The sequence below is a fragment of the Cervus canadensis genome, chromosome 17 (assembly GCF_019320065.1).
Source record: "Cervus canadensis isolate Bull #8, Minnesota chromosome 17, ASM1932006v1, whole genome shotgun sequence".
Lineage (NCBI taxonomy): Eukaryota > Metazoa > Chordata > Mammalia > Artiodactyla > Cervidae > Cervus > Cervus canadensis.
Window position 1 is genome coordinate 52,066,842 of NC_057402.1, and position 15,595 is coordinate 52,082,436.

The window sequence follows — 15,595 nt, forward strand, 5'->3', positions numbered from 1 at the left end:
TTCCTTGAGTCCTTCTTTCATGAAGCTTGCTCCTTCTGTCCCTTCTGACCCCTCCTTCACAGGACACCCCCTTCCCTCTACCAGTTCATAACATTTTGTTAAGTAGTGTGATGTAATTCATTAGATTTGACTCCAGCTCAACTCTAGGTTGAGTTGAGAGAAATCTTGACCTTTAAGGGTTGAGAAATCTCAACCCTTAGAGTTGAGAGAAATCTTGAAATTAGCACTCATAAGAAAGTCCTAATTAAATACTAAGCAAAGATTATTTTATTTCCTAATTTTTGCATGGTTGGTGAGAATGGTTTTGTTATTCCATATATTCATATATGGGGCTTCCCTGGTGACTCAGATGGTAAAAAAAAAATCTGTCTGCAATGTAGGAGATCTGGGTTTGATCCCTGGGTTGGAAAGATCCCCTAGAGAAGGAAATGGCAACCCACTTTAGTATTTTTGCCTGGGAAATCCCATGAACAGAGGAGCTTGGTAGGCTGTAGTACATGGGGTCCCAGGAGTTGGCCATGACTTAGTGACTAAACCACCACCATCATATACCTACATATAAATATTATACATATATACATATATATATATATATATATATATATATGGAGAGAGAGAGAGAGAGAGAGAGAGATGTAAAAATATTTGTGTATATTTATGTACATCTATTCCAAAATATTTCCCTAGTCTATGTGTTTGGATGAAGTCATATTAATAATAATACTCAGATCTCACAGGCTCACAGTAGCCACTTCTTTACAGGATCTCATGTTTAAACTTACTCCAGTCAGTTATAATGGCTTCCCTGGGGTTCTATCACACAAATCTCTACTGGGTCCTACTCTGATTCCATCAGGTAGCCTCATCTTCTGTGTGTTTCCACTGATGATCACTGTACTTTCCGGGCACTGTGGTCCCTCTGGGGCTTTGCCACAGTTCCTGAGATCATCACCAGAACAGTGGAGACTGGCCAGGCACAGCAGTGAAGCAGGGACACGTTATCCCTAGAGGTGGGACAGGAGTTCCTCTCCCCAACTGTGTTACAGCTCCTCACCTGGAGACCCCACAGCATGGCTCAGGGCTCACCCATCTTCCTCCTGACCCTGACTACAGGCATCTGCCCAACAAATTTTTCCAGGAAGGCTTCTCCCCTCACCCCATTCCCATGTAACCCAATTGACATAGACACTGGTGAGCCCCTGACGCCATGCCCAGCTGTATATAAGTTCATGTGGGAATCTGACCCTGGTGGCTATTTTGTTTTTCCTAGATTCCTAGAGGTTATTGAATGTATGATGCATGTATGAAGTCGTATATGAAGTCATGTCCAATTCTTTGCGACCCCACAGAAGATAGCCCACTAAGCCCCTTTGTCCATGGGATTTTCCAGGCAAGAATACAGGGATTCGTTGTCGTTTCTTCCTCCACTGAATATATGATATACCACTGTTATAGCAAGAATTTTTTTTTTCTTTTCTTTTTTTTTTTTTTTAAATATGGAACGCTTCACGAATTTGCGTGTCATTTGGGAGTAGGAGATGGAGAGGTTAGGAGAAAGAACTACCATATTAAGCATACATTTGATTGTAAGATGTATCTCAATTTCAAAAACTTCCAAATGTGAAGAAGAAAATCACCCTTAACATTGAAGGAAGTGTAATCTGGTGGAAATATTTTAGAATTCATTTTACATTTTTGCTCTTGTATTTCTTTAATTAAAAAAACAAAAACAAAACTGCCTGAACACAGTGGGGAAAGGAGAGTGTGGACACATTGAGAGAGGTGTGTTGAAATATATACATTACCACATGCAGAATAGATAGCTAGTAAGAGGCTTCAGTATAACACAGGGAGCTCAAGCAGGTGCTCTGTGACAACCTAGAGAGAGGGGATGGGGTTTGGGGGTGGGAGGAAGGTTCAAGAGGGAGGGGACATCTGTATACTTATGGCCGATTCACGTTGCTGTATGGCAGAAACCAACATGATATTGTAAAGCAATTATCCTCCAATTAAAAAAAAACTGATTCTTTGTCAAAAATGTACATTCCGTGTGCATCTATGAAATACAGAAGATTGGAGCTGGAAAGGGTGCATTTCCTTATTAACAAGTTGTGGTCCAGAGACGCTGGTGATGTGGCAAAGGGACAGAACCTGGTGTGACTGAACAGGAGATGCTCAGGTTCCTGCCTCTCTGTCCACTACACTGCATCCAAAGGAAAATAATGTGCATTGGAAGTAGTCATTTTATCATCAGAAGTTTCTCCAAAGATCAATTTTGCTGTTATTTCATTTACTGAAAGAAGTGAAACAGGTACTTAATTCTTTGGAAGGTGAGCCATCTGTAATTCAGCAAGAGAAGGTAGGAAATATTTTTATCTTACTAATTTAGTGGGACAGCTGTAACCAAAAGCAATATTTTATAAATATTGAGTGTCTTACTAACAATGTGGAATTGTTTTTAATAAGCACATAAATGTTTGGATATATTTTACATAATAAAATAAATATGAGGTTATATAAAAATCAAAGACTATTTCAGCCAGATTTATATGAGAAATTAAAAATATTGGATTATACAACATATCTTGGGCTCTTAGCTTTTCCTTCATTTTCCTGATGGATTGGAGCTGAAATACAATGAAAGAGAATTCACCATAAAATTACTAGTATGAATTGGAGACCTCTGTAATGTAGGTGGATGCAATAATAAATAAAGGTTAATAATTTTTCTTTTTGTTGGTAATAACCAGTTATGAAAAATAGTGAGAAAAGATCTGATTAATAAAATCAATATAAAAATAGCTAAAATGAATGTCATACAAGAAGAATTCATTTGGCTGCAAGAAGCAGAGAGCTGAAGTAAGATAAGTTAAATTAAGGAAGTATGTTGCATGTTTAAAACAAAAAATATTTCAGAGATAGACAGTGAAGAGCTAAAGCGGTGGTTCCTTAGGCACCCAAATTTCTTTCCCCTTCCTATTTCACCATCTTTGGCTGCAAATTCTGTCTCTACAGTTGCATCGTGGTCCAGGATAACTAATCAATTTTTTCCCATCACATCACATTTGCATTAATCAGTTTCCAATTGTAGGTAACTGAAACCACTTTAGCTACTTTACATACATAGTTACATTAGAAAGTACTAAAGGGCTTAGAGAATCATAGGGAAGGCTGAAAAAACAAACTCTTAACCTAAACTCTAGGTTAAGATTTCTGGAATAACTCCCAAAATCACATGAAAGAACTGGGCCATCAAGGGAGCTGCCATCCTCTTTTTTCTTTTGCTATCCCTTCTTTGATCAAGAAGCTGTCTGTCTGGTTTAAAGCTGCCACTCCGCTTGCTGCCTCCAGCACCACATGGCTACTTCACAACAAGAGAGGAAATTCAGTTACAGGAAGTCACATAATCACAAAGCTGCAATGATTGGGAAGCTTGTACCACTGTTGGTGTCCTCAAAACCAAACTGTTTCTGCTACAGCCTGCACCCACGACTTCAGTGACTGGAAATGAGGTCCTTGGCTAATGCTTCTCCAGCATAACTAGATCCCACACAATTGGGCTTGCCAACAAAAACAGGACGAGAAGCCCTTTGCTTTACGTCTGCCTTCCAGATCTTCCACTTATACATTAGATGGGTTGAACATTCACTGTATCCAGAATCACAGCTTCAAGGAGATATGGAGAAAATTGTTTTCAGATCTCCGGTCTTTGAAGTGGAGAAAGACACACCTGAAGGTTGTTGTGGTAGACTGTAAGAGCCAGTCTATCATTCCACTGAAACGCTGGTGTCAAAAGAAATGAAAACGGAAGGGGGAGGCTCAAAGGACACCCTCCTTCACTAGATGAGCTGATTTTAAGCTTCACCCAGTGATTTCCATTTTCCTCTCATTATCCACTCCTAGCTGCTAGGGAGACTGGAAACAGTGGAAAATTAAGGAGTGGTACCCAACTTGAGGGGCTTCCCAGGTGACTGAGTGGTAAAGAATCCACCTGCCAAGCAGGAGATGCGGGTTTGATCCTTGGGCCAGGAAGATGCTCTGGAGAAGGGACTGGCAACCCATTACAGTGTTCTTGCCTGGGAAATCCCATGGAGAGTGGAGTCTGGCAGACTACAGTCCATAGGGTCACAAAAGAATTCGGCATGACTTAGGAATTAAACAAGAGCAACAACAAGCCAACTTGAGACAGCATAATTTTTAGCCTTCCAGCGCCATGGAGTTTGTCTCTTCTAGTGGATTCAAATCCACTTGGGATTAGGACACCTCTACATTGTGAACAATACTCTTTTTACATTAGCACTATCATTCAAGCCGAGTTTCCACTACATGCATATCATAGTAGATAATCTTACCACATTTTTCCTTTTAAATTATTCACTTTTTGGAATAAGATTTTTCTTGCTTTTCTTGCACAGTAAGTGGAAGACACTCCCCAGAGCAGAAGTCCAGGAATATAGGAGTAGCCACCTCTTGGTAACACCTTGCCAACTAATTTGACATTCTTATAGGGGTGAAAGAGCCATCAAAGCCTAGCCTTGTAATATTTTGTGGTTCAACTTTATTGAAATTGGATGAAGCCAAGTGTCACAGAAGACAGAGAGCTTGTCTTTCTTATATGTTGCTTGCAGAATAGAACATTAGCATTTGGAAACTTGAAAATGTATGAGGGAAAAAAAGGAAGCGAGAAGTGTACAGATGCAATTATCCCATCTTTCATTAGAGGGAATAAGTAGATACAATCTAAAATTAAAATGTTGTGTCTTTCAATTGATTTGTTTTTTTATTCTAGTTTTACAACATATGATTGATTTTCTAAACATTTTTGTTGGTTTTGCAAGCTTTTGCACGTCCCATAATTATATGTGTATAATAATACTCTATTATTCTTCAGTCACTTGGCTTTTGGCACTGAATAGTGAAAATTTTAAAGTCCATTAATTAAGCATGTTCTTTGTGTTGACCAAAACTTTTGAGTCTCTACTGATTTTTGTTCCTTTGGTCTATTAGCTATTGAGTGGGTAGCTAAATTCTCCAACACAGTGGCAACTTTGACAATTCCTCTTGTGATTCTTTCAACATTTTCTTTTATATATATTTTGAAGCTAAATTGTTGATCCATGCAAGTTTAAATTTTAAATATCTTCTCCATGAATTTAACCTTTGACATTTTGTAACTTTCAGTTTTACTTCTATTTAGTACTGCTTGTCTTCAGGTCTCCTTAAGTTGCTATTAATACAGGTAAATTAGCTTCCTACTGTTTAGTTCTTAAACGGTATATTATTCTTCATTCTTTAATTTCAACTATTCTAAGTTTTTATGTTCTGTTTCTCTTTTAAACAACATTGAACAAGGTTAATTTTTTTACTCATTTCGTCAATATTTGTTTTTTATCTACCAGGTTTGTTATTGTTATACCATCTATAATTATTGATATATTTGAACCTATTTTCACCATCTTATTTTGTGCTTTTCATTTGCTTCAACCCTTAAATGTTTCTTTTCACTTCTTGATTTCTGATAGACTGATGAATAGTTTTCTTCATTCCATGTTTTTTCTTTATTCATTGGAAATTATCTACTTTATATTTTTTCATCATATTTCTGGGAATTTTATGTGCACGCTTGACTGCTTCTATCCTCTAGTATCCATTATGTCTTTCTTTCTCTTATTACAAGGTCCGCTTCATAATTCTTTCGTATGACAGTACCATTATTAACATTTGTCATTTTCTGTCTTTGCTAATTATGGCGTGTGACTAGATTTTGATCAACAGGATATAAGCAGAAGGAGTATGTGCACTTTCAACTTTGTATGCTTAGACACAAAGTTGCTTCATCTTCCTGTGTTCTTTCTGTGTCTTCAATGAGTAAAATGCAGATATGGTGATTTCAACACTGTAAGTCAGGAAAGTCAGATCTACTGTCTCAGACCCAGTGATGAAAATTGTGTTGAGTTTCCATCTCTGGTCACTAGAGGACCTTGTGGAATAAATTCTTTCCACTTGCATTTTATTTGTGTTCCTTTCATACAAGATCTAAACCTCTATTCCTATTGACAGAGAAATATCAGAATTGGGGTGCTGTCATAACTCAAACTAAAATATCTGCTGTTGATTCAACAGTCAGACAATAGAATACAAGAAAACAGATACTGAAGGCTACCAGCTTGATGATTCTTGTTTGTTGAAGGGAAACACTGGGGTAAAATACTTGGCAACATTCATCTGGAAGACAGATGATTTAAATTTTCAGATCCAAGAAAGTAGTTGGAAATAGCCAAAATGTTAGTGTGTACTCATTGTTCCTTGTTGTTTTCAGCAAGTTTTTATAAAGATAAGTTAAGAGCTGTTGTCTCCTTGCACCCAATTTCCCTTCTTGCTTTTAGTCATCCCACACTATGATACTCTGGCAATATATTTTAGTTGCATATGTGACCACTCAGCTAAGAACTACATTTCCCAACTTCTCTTGAATGTAGGTGTGACTATATCACTATATTTTGGCCAATGGTAGAATAACATAAGTGACATTTTGAATTCTGCTTCATGCCCTTAAAAATTATGTTGATTATTCACCATATATTTTTAAAAATTTTTTAAATGTAGGCCACTTTTTAAGTCTTTATTGAATTTTTTTACAATATTGCTTCTGTTTTACATTTTGGTTTTTTGGCCATGAGGCATGTGGGTCCCAGGGATGGAACCCAATATGCATTGGAAAGCAAAGCTTTAACCACCAGACGGCCAGGGAAGTTCCTTGCCATATTAATTTACTTTGTTTTATTTTCTTTTTATTGGTGTGAAGTCTATATAATGTAATTCATCATTCTAACATGTTCAGTTCAGAGGTATCTTGTGTATCTACAATGTTGTGCTATTAACATCTCTTTCTATTTTCAAAAAAATTTCATCATCAAATAAAATCAGCCTACACCCCTAATCACACATCATTTCCCCCTTTCACCAGTCCTAATTCATTTCTATCTCAATATCCTGGATATTTCATGTATAAGGAATCATAATATGTTAGCTTTTGTGTCTGAATCCTTTCACTAGCATAATGTTTTTGAGGTTCACCCATGTTGTATCAGTACTTCATTCCTTTCTGTGATTGAATTATATTCTCCTTTGCATGGAGGTGGTCCATTTGTTTATCCATTCACCTGAATGGATACTATCACCTCATGCTTGCTAGAATGACTATTATAAAAAGGAAAACAAGCAATAAATGTTTGCAAGATGTGGAAGAAAAGGAATTCTTATCAACTTTTGGTGGGAATGTAAATTGATGCAGCTATTATGAAAACAGTATGAAGAGTCCTTAAAAAAATCAAATATATTTCCATACCACTTCTGGAAGTAAACCCAAATGAATCAGAAATCTTGATCTTGAGCAGATATCTGCACTTTCACATTCATTGCAGCAATATTCATAGTAGCCAAGGTATGGAAACAACCTAAATGGGCATGGATAGAGGAATGAGTTTTTAAAATGTGGTATAGATGCACAGTGGAATGTCCTTCAGCCTGACAAGGAAGAAAATCCTGCCATTTTCAACAACATGACTGGATCTGGAAGGTGTTATGCTGAAAGAAACAAGTCACAGGAAGACAAATACTGCACAGTCTTATTAATATGAGGAATCTAAAATAGTCTAAATCAGAGAAGCAAAGAGTAGAATAGTGGTTACCAGGATCTGGAGGAAGGAAGAGCTGAGTAGTTGTGGTCAAAAGGTACAAGTTTCAGTTATGCAAGGTAAGTTCTGGAAGTCTACTATAGGACCTATGATTAACAATATTGTAATCTTAGAACTTTGCTAAGGGGGTACTTTATGTAAAATGCTTTCACCACAAAAGGAAAAGCAAAACAAGCATAACAACAAATAAAGGAAACAGGAAGAAACTTCTGGAGGTGATGGATAAGTTTATGGCAGTGAGTGTGGTGATGGCTTCACAAGAGTATATTGATCTCAAACACACCCAGTTGTATGCACTAAATATCTACAGCTTTTAATAGGTTAATTCTACCCCAATAGGGCAGTTTTTTGGGAAAGATATCATTCGCAACAGCATAAAAAATAACAAGCGCCTTAGAATAGGTAAGCTAATAGATGCATACGTGATTTCTAGCAAAATTTTATTGAGAGAAAATAAGACCTAATTAATTGGAGACATGAATCGTCTTCACAGAGAGGAATGCTAACTTTTATAAAATTTTAAATTCTCTGTTTAAAAAAGTGTCTGGTCCATGTGCTTATGCAATGATGCACAGGTATGAAATAGGAATGAAGATGCCATATGTACTGATATGGAAATATCTTTAACAGAAACAATCATGCAAAAAATGCAAGGTGCCAAAAATGTGTATAGACAGCTACATTTTATGGTTGAGAGGGGTAAAATAAAAATGACTGTTGCATTTATTGATTTCACATAAAAAAATACTGGAAAGAGTTTTAAAAACTCACAAAAGTTCCCAAAATGAAAGTAGAATAAAATTGATGGAAAAAGTAGTGGAAGCAAAACTTATTGTAATTTAGATTTTTAACCCTTGTGACTATATTTACTATACAAATATAATAAAATTTTAAGTAATACTATAATAAGTCTGAGTAAGGTAGTAAGATTAGTTTTTCTCAGACTTTTTTTTTTCCATTGAAGTAATAGTTGCTTTACAATATTATATTCATTTTAAGTGTACAGCACAGTGATTCAATATTTTTATAGATTATATTCCATTTAAAGTTATTGTAAAATAAATGACCCAATAAAAAAATGGGCCAAAGAACTAAACAGACATTTCTCCAAAGAAGACATACAGATGGCTAAAAAACACATGAAAAGATGCTCAACATCACTAATTATCAGAGAAATGCAAATCAAAACCATAATGAGGTACCATTACACGCCAGTCAGGATGGCTGCTATCCAAAAGTTCACAAGCAATAAATGCTGGAGAGGGTGTGGAGAAAAGGAAACCCTCTTACACTGTTGGTGGGAATGCAAACTAGTACAGCCACTATGGAGAACAGTGTGGGAGATTCCTTAAAAAACTGGAAATAGAACTGCCATATGACCCAGCAATCCCACTCCTGGGCATACACACCGAGGAAACCAGATCTGAAAGAGACACATGTACCCCAGTGTTCATCGCAGCACTGTTTACAATTGCCAGGACATGGAAGCAACCTAGATGCCCATCAGCAGACGAGTGGATAAGGAAGCTGTGGTACATATACACCATGGAATATTACTCAGCCATTAAAAAGAATTCATTTGAATCAGTTCTAATGAGATGGATGAAACTGGAGCCCATCATACAGAGTGAAGTAAGCCAGAAAGATAAAGACCATTACAGTATACTAACACATATATATGGAATTTAGAAAGATGGTAATGATAACCCTATATGCCAAACAGAAAAAGAGACACAGATGTACAGAACAGACTTTTGGACTCTGTGGGAGAAAAGTGAGGGTGGGATGTTTCAAGAGAACAGCATCAAAACATGTATATTATCTAGGGTGAAACAGATCACCAGCCCAGGTTGGATGCATGAGACAAGTGCTCGGGCCTGGTGCACTGGGAAGACCCAGAGGAATTGGGTAGAGAGGGAGGTGGGGTGGGGGATCGGGATGGGGAATACATGTAAATCCATGGCTAATTCATGTCAATGTATGGTAAAAACCACTACAATATTGTAAAGTAATTAGCCTCCAACTAATAAAAATAAATGGAATAAAAAAAAAATAAAGTTATTGTGAAATAATGGCTGTGTTTCCCTCTGCTGTACAATGTATCAATATCTTTGTTGCTTACTTTATGCACAGTAGTTTATATCTCATAATTCTTTTAATTTCATATCATTTATGGTTTCAATCAGTTCTTATACCATTTTTTTCCTTGCATGTGTATTTGTGCTAAGTTGCTTCAGTTGTGTCTGACTCTGCATGACCCCACGGATTATGGCTCCCCAGGCTCCTCTGTCCATGGAATTCTCTAGGCAAGAATACTGGAATGGGTTGACATGTCCTCCTCCAGGAAATCTTTCCAACCCAGGAATTGAACCCACATCTCTTAAGTCTCCTGCACTGATACGCAGTTTCTTTACTTGGGTCTTGTTAAATATCACTCCATTGTCACCTGGTATTGGCTGTTTTTGGTGAAGAAATATGAGGTCAACTTGGACTTTTTTCTCCTTGATGTGACAGGAGTTTTCAATCTGTTTGGTTGGAAGATTTGTGTTTCATCCTCAAGTTTAGCAGTTTCAAGAAATTGTCTTGGTATTTTGTTTCCCAAATAACTCAGTTGGTAAAGAATCTGCTTGCAATGCAGAAAGCCCTGGTTTGATTCCTAGGTCAGGAAGATCCACTGGAGAAGGGATAGGCTACCCACTCCAGTATTCTTGGGCTTCCCTTGTGGCTCAGCTGGTTAAGAATCTGCCTGTAATGCGGGAGACCTGGGTTCAACCCCTGGGTTGGAAAGATCCCATAGAGAAGGGAAAGGCTACCCACTCCAGTATTCTGGCCTGGAGAATTCCATGAACTATATATTTAACTCAGATGACCATTATATCTACTACAGTGGCAAGAATCCCTTAGAAGAATTGGAGTAGCCATCATAATCAACAAGAGTCCAAAATGCAGTACTTAGATACAATCTTAAAAATGATAGAATAATCTCTGTTCATTTCGAAGGCAAACTATTCAATATCATAGTAATCCAAGTCTATGCTCCAACCAGTAGTGCTGAAGAAATTTGAAGCTGAATGGTTCTATTAAGACCTACAAGATCTTCTAGAGCTAACACCAAAAAAAGATGTCCTTTTCATTATAGGGGACTGGAATGCAAAAGTAGGAAGTCAAGAGATACCAGGAGTAAGAGGCAAATTTGGCCTTGGAATACAAAGTGAAGCAGGTTAAAGGCTAACATAGTTTTGCCAAGAGAATGCACTGGTCATAGCGAACACCCTCTTCCAACAACACAAGAGAAGACTCTACACATGGACATCACCAGATGGTCAACACTGAAATCAGATAGATTATATTCTTTGCAGCCAAAGATGGAGAGGCTCTATACAGTCAGCAAAACAAGACCAGGAGCTGACTGCAGCTCAGATCATGAACTCTTTATTGCCAAATTCAGACTTAAATTGAAGAAAGTGGGAAAATCATTAGACCATTCAGGTATGACCTAAATCAAATCCCTTACAATTATACAATAGAAGTAACAAATAGAATCAAGGGATCAGATCTGATAGACAGAGTACCTGATGAACTATGAATGGAGGTTTGTGACATTGTACAAGAGGCAGTGATCAAGACCATCCCCAAGAAAAAGAATTGCAAAAAGGCAAAATGGTTGTCTAAGGAGGCTTTACAAATAGCTCAGAAAAGAAGAGAAACTAAAGGCAAAGGAGAAAAGGAAAGATATTCCCATTTGCATGAAGAGTTCCAAAGAATAGCAAGGAGAGATAAGAAAGCCTTCCTCAGTGATCAATGCAAACAAATAGAGGAAAATAATAGAATGGGAAAGACTAGAGATCTCTTTCAAGAAAATTAGAGATACCAAGGGAACATGTCATGCAAAGATGGGCTCAATAAAGGACAGAAATGGTATGGGCCTAACAGAAGAAGATATTAAGAAGAGGTGGCAGGAATACACAGAAGAACTATACAAAAAAGATCTTCATGACCCAGATAACCACAATGGTGTGATCACTCACCTATAGCCAGACATCCTGGAATGCAAAGTCAAGTGAGCCTTAGGAAGCACCACTATGAACAAAGCTAATGCAGATGATGGAATTCCAGTTGAACTATTTCAAATCCTAAAAGATGATGCTGTGAAAGTGCTACACTCAATATGAAAGCAAATTTGGAAAACTTAGTAGTGGCCACAGGACTGGAAAATGTCAGTTTTCATTCCAATCCCAAAGAAAGGAAATGCCAAAGAATGTTCAAACTACTGGGCAATTGCACTGATCTCACACACTAGCAAAGTAATGCTCAAAATTCTCCAAACCAGGCTTCAACAGTACATGAAAAGAGAACTTCTAGATGTTCAAGTTGGATTTAGAGAAGGCAGCGGAACCAGAGATCAAATTGCCAACATCTGCTGGATCATCAAAAAAGCAAGCGAGTTCCAGAAAAACATCTACTTCTGCCTTATTGACAATGCCAAAGCCTTTGACTTTGTGGATCACAATAAACTGTGGTAAATTCTTAAGGAGATAGGAATACCAGACCACCTGACCTGCCTCCTGAGAAATCTGTGTGCAGGTCAAGAAGCAACAGTTAGAACTGGATGTGGAACAATGGACTGGTTCCAATTTGGGAAAGGAGTACGTCAAGGCTGTATATTGTCACCCTGCTTATTTAACTTACATGCAGAGTACATCCTGCAAAATGCCAGGCTGGATGAAGCACAAGCTGGAATTAAGATTTCCAGGAGAAATATCCATAACCTCAGATACGCAGATGACACTACCCTTATGATAGAAAGAGAAGAACTAAAGAGCCTCTTGATGAAAGTGAAAGAGGAGAGTGAAAAAGTTGACTTAAAACTCAACATTCAGAAAAATAAGATCATGGCATCTGGTCCCATCACTTCATGGGAAAGAGATGGGGAAACAATGGAAACAGTGGCAGACTTTATTTGGGGGGGTCTCCAAAATCACTGCAGATGGTGACTGCAGCCATGAAATTAAAAGATGCTTGCTCCTTGGAAGAAAAGTTATGACCAACTTACAAAGCATATTAAAAAGCAGACATTACTTTGCCAACAAAGGTCCATCTAGTCAAAGCTATGGTTTTTCCAATAGTCATGTATGAATATGAGAGTTGGACTATAAAGAAAGCTGAGTGCCAAAGAAATTATACTTTTGAACTGTGGTGTTGGAGAAGACTCTTGAGAGTCCCTTAGACTGCAAGGAGATACAATCAGTGAATTCTAAAGGAAATCATTCCTGAATACTCATTGGAAGGACTGATGCTGAAGCTGAAACTCCAATACTTTGGCCACCTGGTGCAAAGGACTGACTCATTGGCAAAGACTCTGATCCTGTGTAAGGTTGAAGGCTGGAGGATAAGGGGATGACAGAGGATGGATGAGATGGTTGGATGGTATTTCCGACTCAATGGACATAAGTTTGAGCAAGCTCCAGCAGTTGGTGATGGACAGGGAAGCCTGGCTTGCTTCAGTCCTTGGGGTCACAGTCAGACAAGACTGAGCAACTGAACTGAATTGATTCAACAAGTTATCAATTTTGAATTAAAATTGAATTGCCATTTTTATCTTATGCTAAGTTTCAAGTATACATGAGTCTGTTTCTTGGATTTTTAGCTTCATCTGTTGATTTGTTCATCTATCTTTTTGTTAATAATGAGGGTGGTTTTATTAATACAGAAGTTTATTTTTAAAACACCTTGGCTAATTCTGTCCATTGACTCCTCCAGATAAAAGATAGAGTTACTTAAATTTTATGAAACATCCCATTGGGATTCTTATTAGACTTGAACTGAATTTACAAATCAACTTGAACTATATACTTTTTAATATTGAGTATTTCCATCCAGAAATATAATTTGCATCTCCTTTTTCTTAGATGTTGTTTTATGACTATAGTAGGGTTTAATAATTTTCTTCACATAGGTCTGTGTTACTTTCCTCAAGCTTTATAAGTATTCTCTTGAGATCAAACCAGTCAGTCAGTCCAAAAGGAAATCAATCCTGAATATTCAGGGACTGATGCTAAAACTGAAGCTCTCAACACCTGATGAGAAGAGTCAACTCATTGGAAAAGAACACGATGCTGGGAAAGATTGAAGGCAAAAGGAGATGAGGGTGGCAGAGGATCAGGCGGTTAGATAGCATCACTGACTCAATGGACATGAACTTGAGCAATCTCTGGGAGAGAGTGGAGGACAGAGGAGCCTGGTGTGCTGCAGCCTGTGGGGTTGCAAAGAGTCAGATACGACTTAGTAACTGAACAACAACAGTTTGCTATTTTCACGGAATCTTTTTATGTCATATTTTCCAACTGGTTTTTAGAACACAATTTTTTTTTCACAATTTCTTTAGTTTATAATGTAAATGAATGTAATTGAATTCAAATCAATAAAACATAATAAAATTCTTAAATAGCTACTTAGATAATTGCCACTTTTATAGAGAAGGAAAGGGAGACTGCAAGAGAACAATGAATTTTCTTATATTCCTAAAACCTCTACCAAGCAGCCTCAGATTCACCTGCATTTTATATCTACAGTTGAGTAACATCATTATATATACTAAGAGTTTCCAATTTAAAGCGTTCATTTAACATTACAAGCACAAGGATCCGTGAAACAAAATATGTGTTTTCATTGTTAACTTTTTCTTTTATGGGAGAGAAAATCCAAAAGAATGAAACTCTCAATTGTTTTGTTTTTGCTGATGTACTCTCACCACTGGATTACATTTTTGGATCTGGCCTGAAGGTTTTAATTTGAATACATCAGGGTATCAGGCTTGAAGGAAAATAAGCTTAGCCCAAACCTCCTCTCTCCATTTCTAGGAAGCAGCAGCTTCTTATGAAGGAGTGAGCAATGTAAGAATTTAGAAAAACACCCAGGAGTGTGCTTCAATCAGATTCTTTCTTGGGCACAAAGAAACAATGCCGATTTTTAAATGCTGTCTGTTCTCCAAATGATAGTGGTTGAAATTTTCCATTTTGTAGTTTATAATACTTAAGCCAAATACATTTTTCCAGTGTTAACAAAGAGATGAATAGGCTGAGAAATGTCCCCATATGAGTTCCTTTAAACACACACACACACACATATTTAAATCCAGAAATGCCACCCAATTTTCTACAATGCCTCGTCAGCCTTTTATCCTCATAAAACTCAATATAATGAGGCTAAATGCAATGCAGATGTCAGGGGGAAATGCTCTAACCACTTCCTGTCAGTCATCCAGGTATTCATAAGTCCTCTCCCCAGACCTTCCCACGGTGTCCCAGGCATTCATCTTCTCCATGGGAAGCCCTTGAATCTGACAGCCCAATGTGTTTTCTTTTATTTTTAGTGTCTCATGAAGCTTTTCTGAGGCAGGAACCACAGATAATATGGCTAACAATGATTACGACTCTTTATTTTCATTATTCTGGCAGTGAAGCCTGCCTTAATTCTAAATCTCTTTGTCAGAATCAGAGACTGGAAAATTCCCTTGATTTAATGTCCTGAAAAATTCTGAGCTGCTCATTCAGTCTCTCTTTCATATGCTGTTGGGGTTTTATCAATATCATCTTGAATGATTATCAGTCATTACTAATATTATCTTGGGTTCTGACTCCTTGTAGACTTTACATTTTTTAGTACATTTCCTTAATGCCTACTTACTAATGACCTACCAGATTAAGGCAATATAGTATTAATGGTTATATGTATTATCAACTGTGACATCTTCCTTTCAGCATGTAACTGGTACTCCGTTGGTCTGTAAGTGAAACCTAAAAAAATTAACATCAAAGTATTTAGCTCTTACTGTGTGCCAGTCAGGGTCTCTGCCTTCATGAAGCTAAGTCTAGTGGGCGTGTGATAAAGTTAACAAT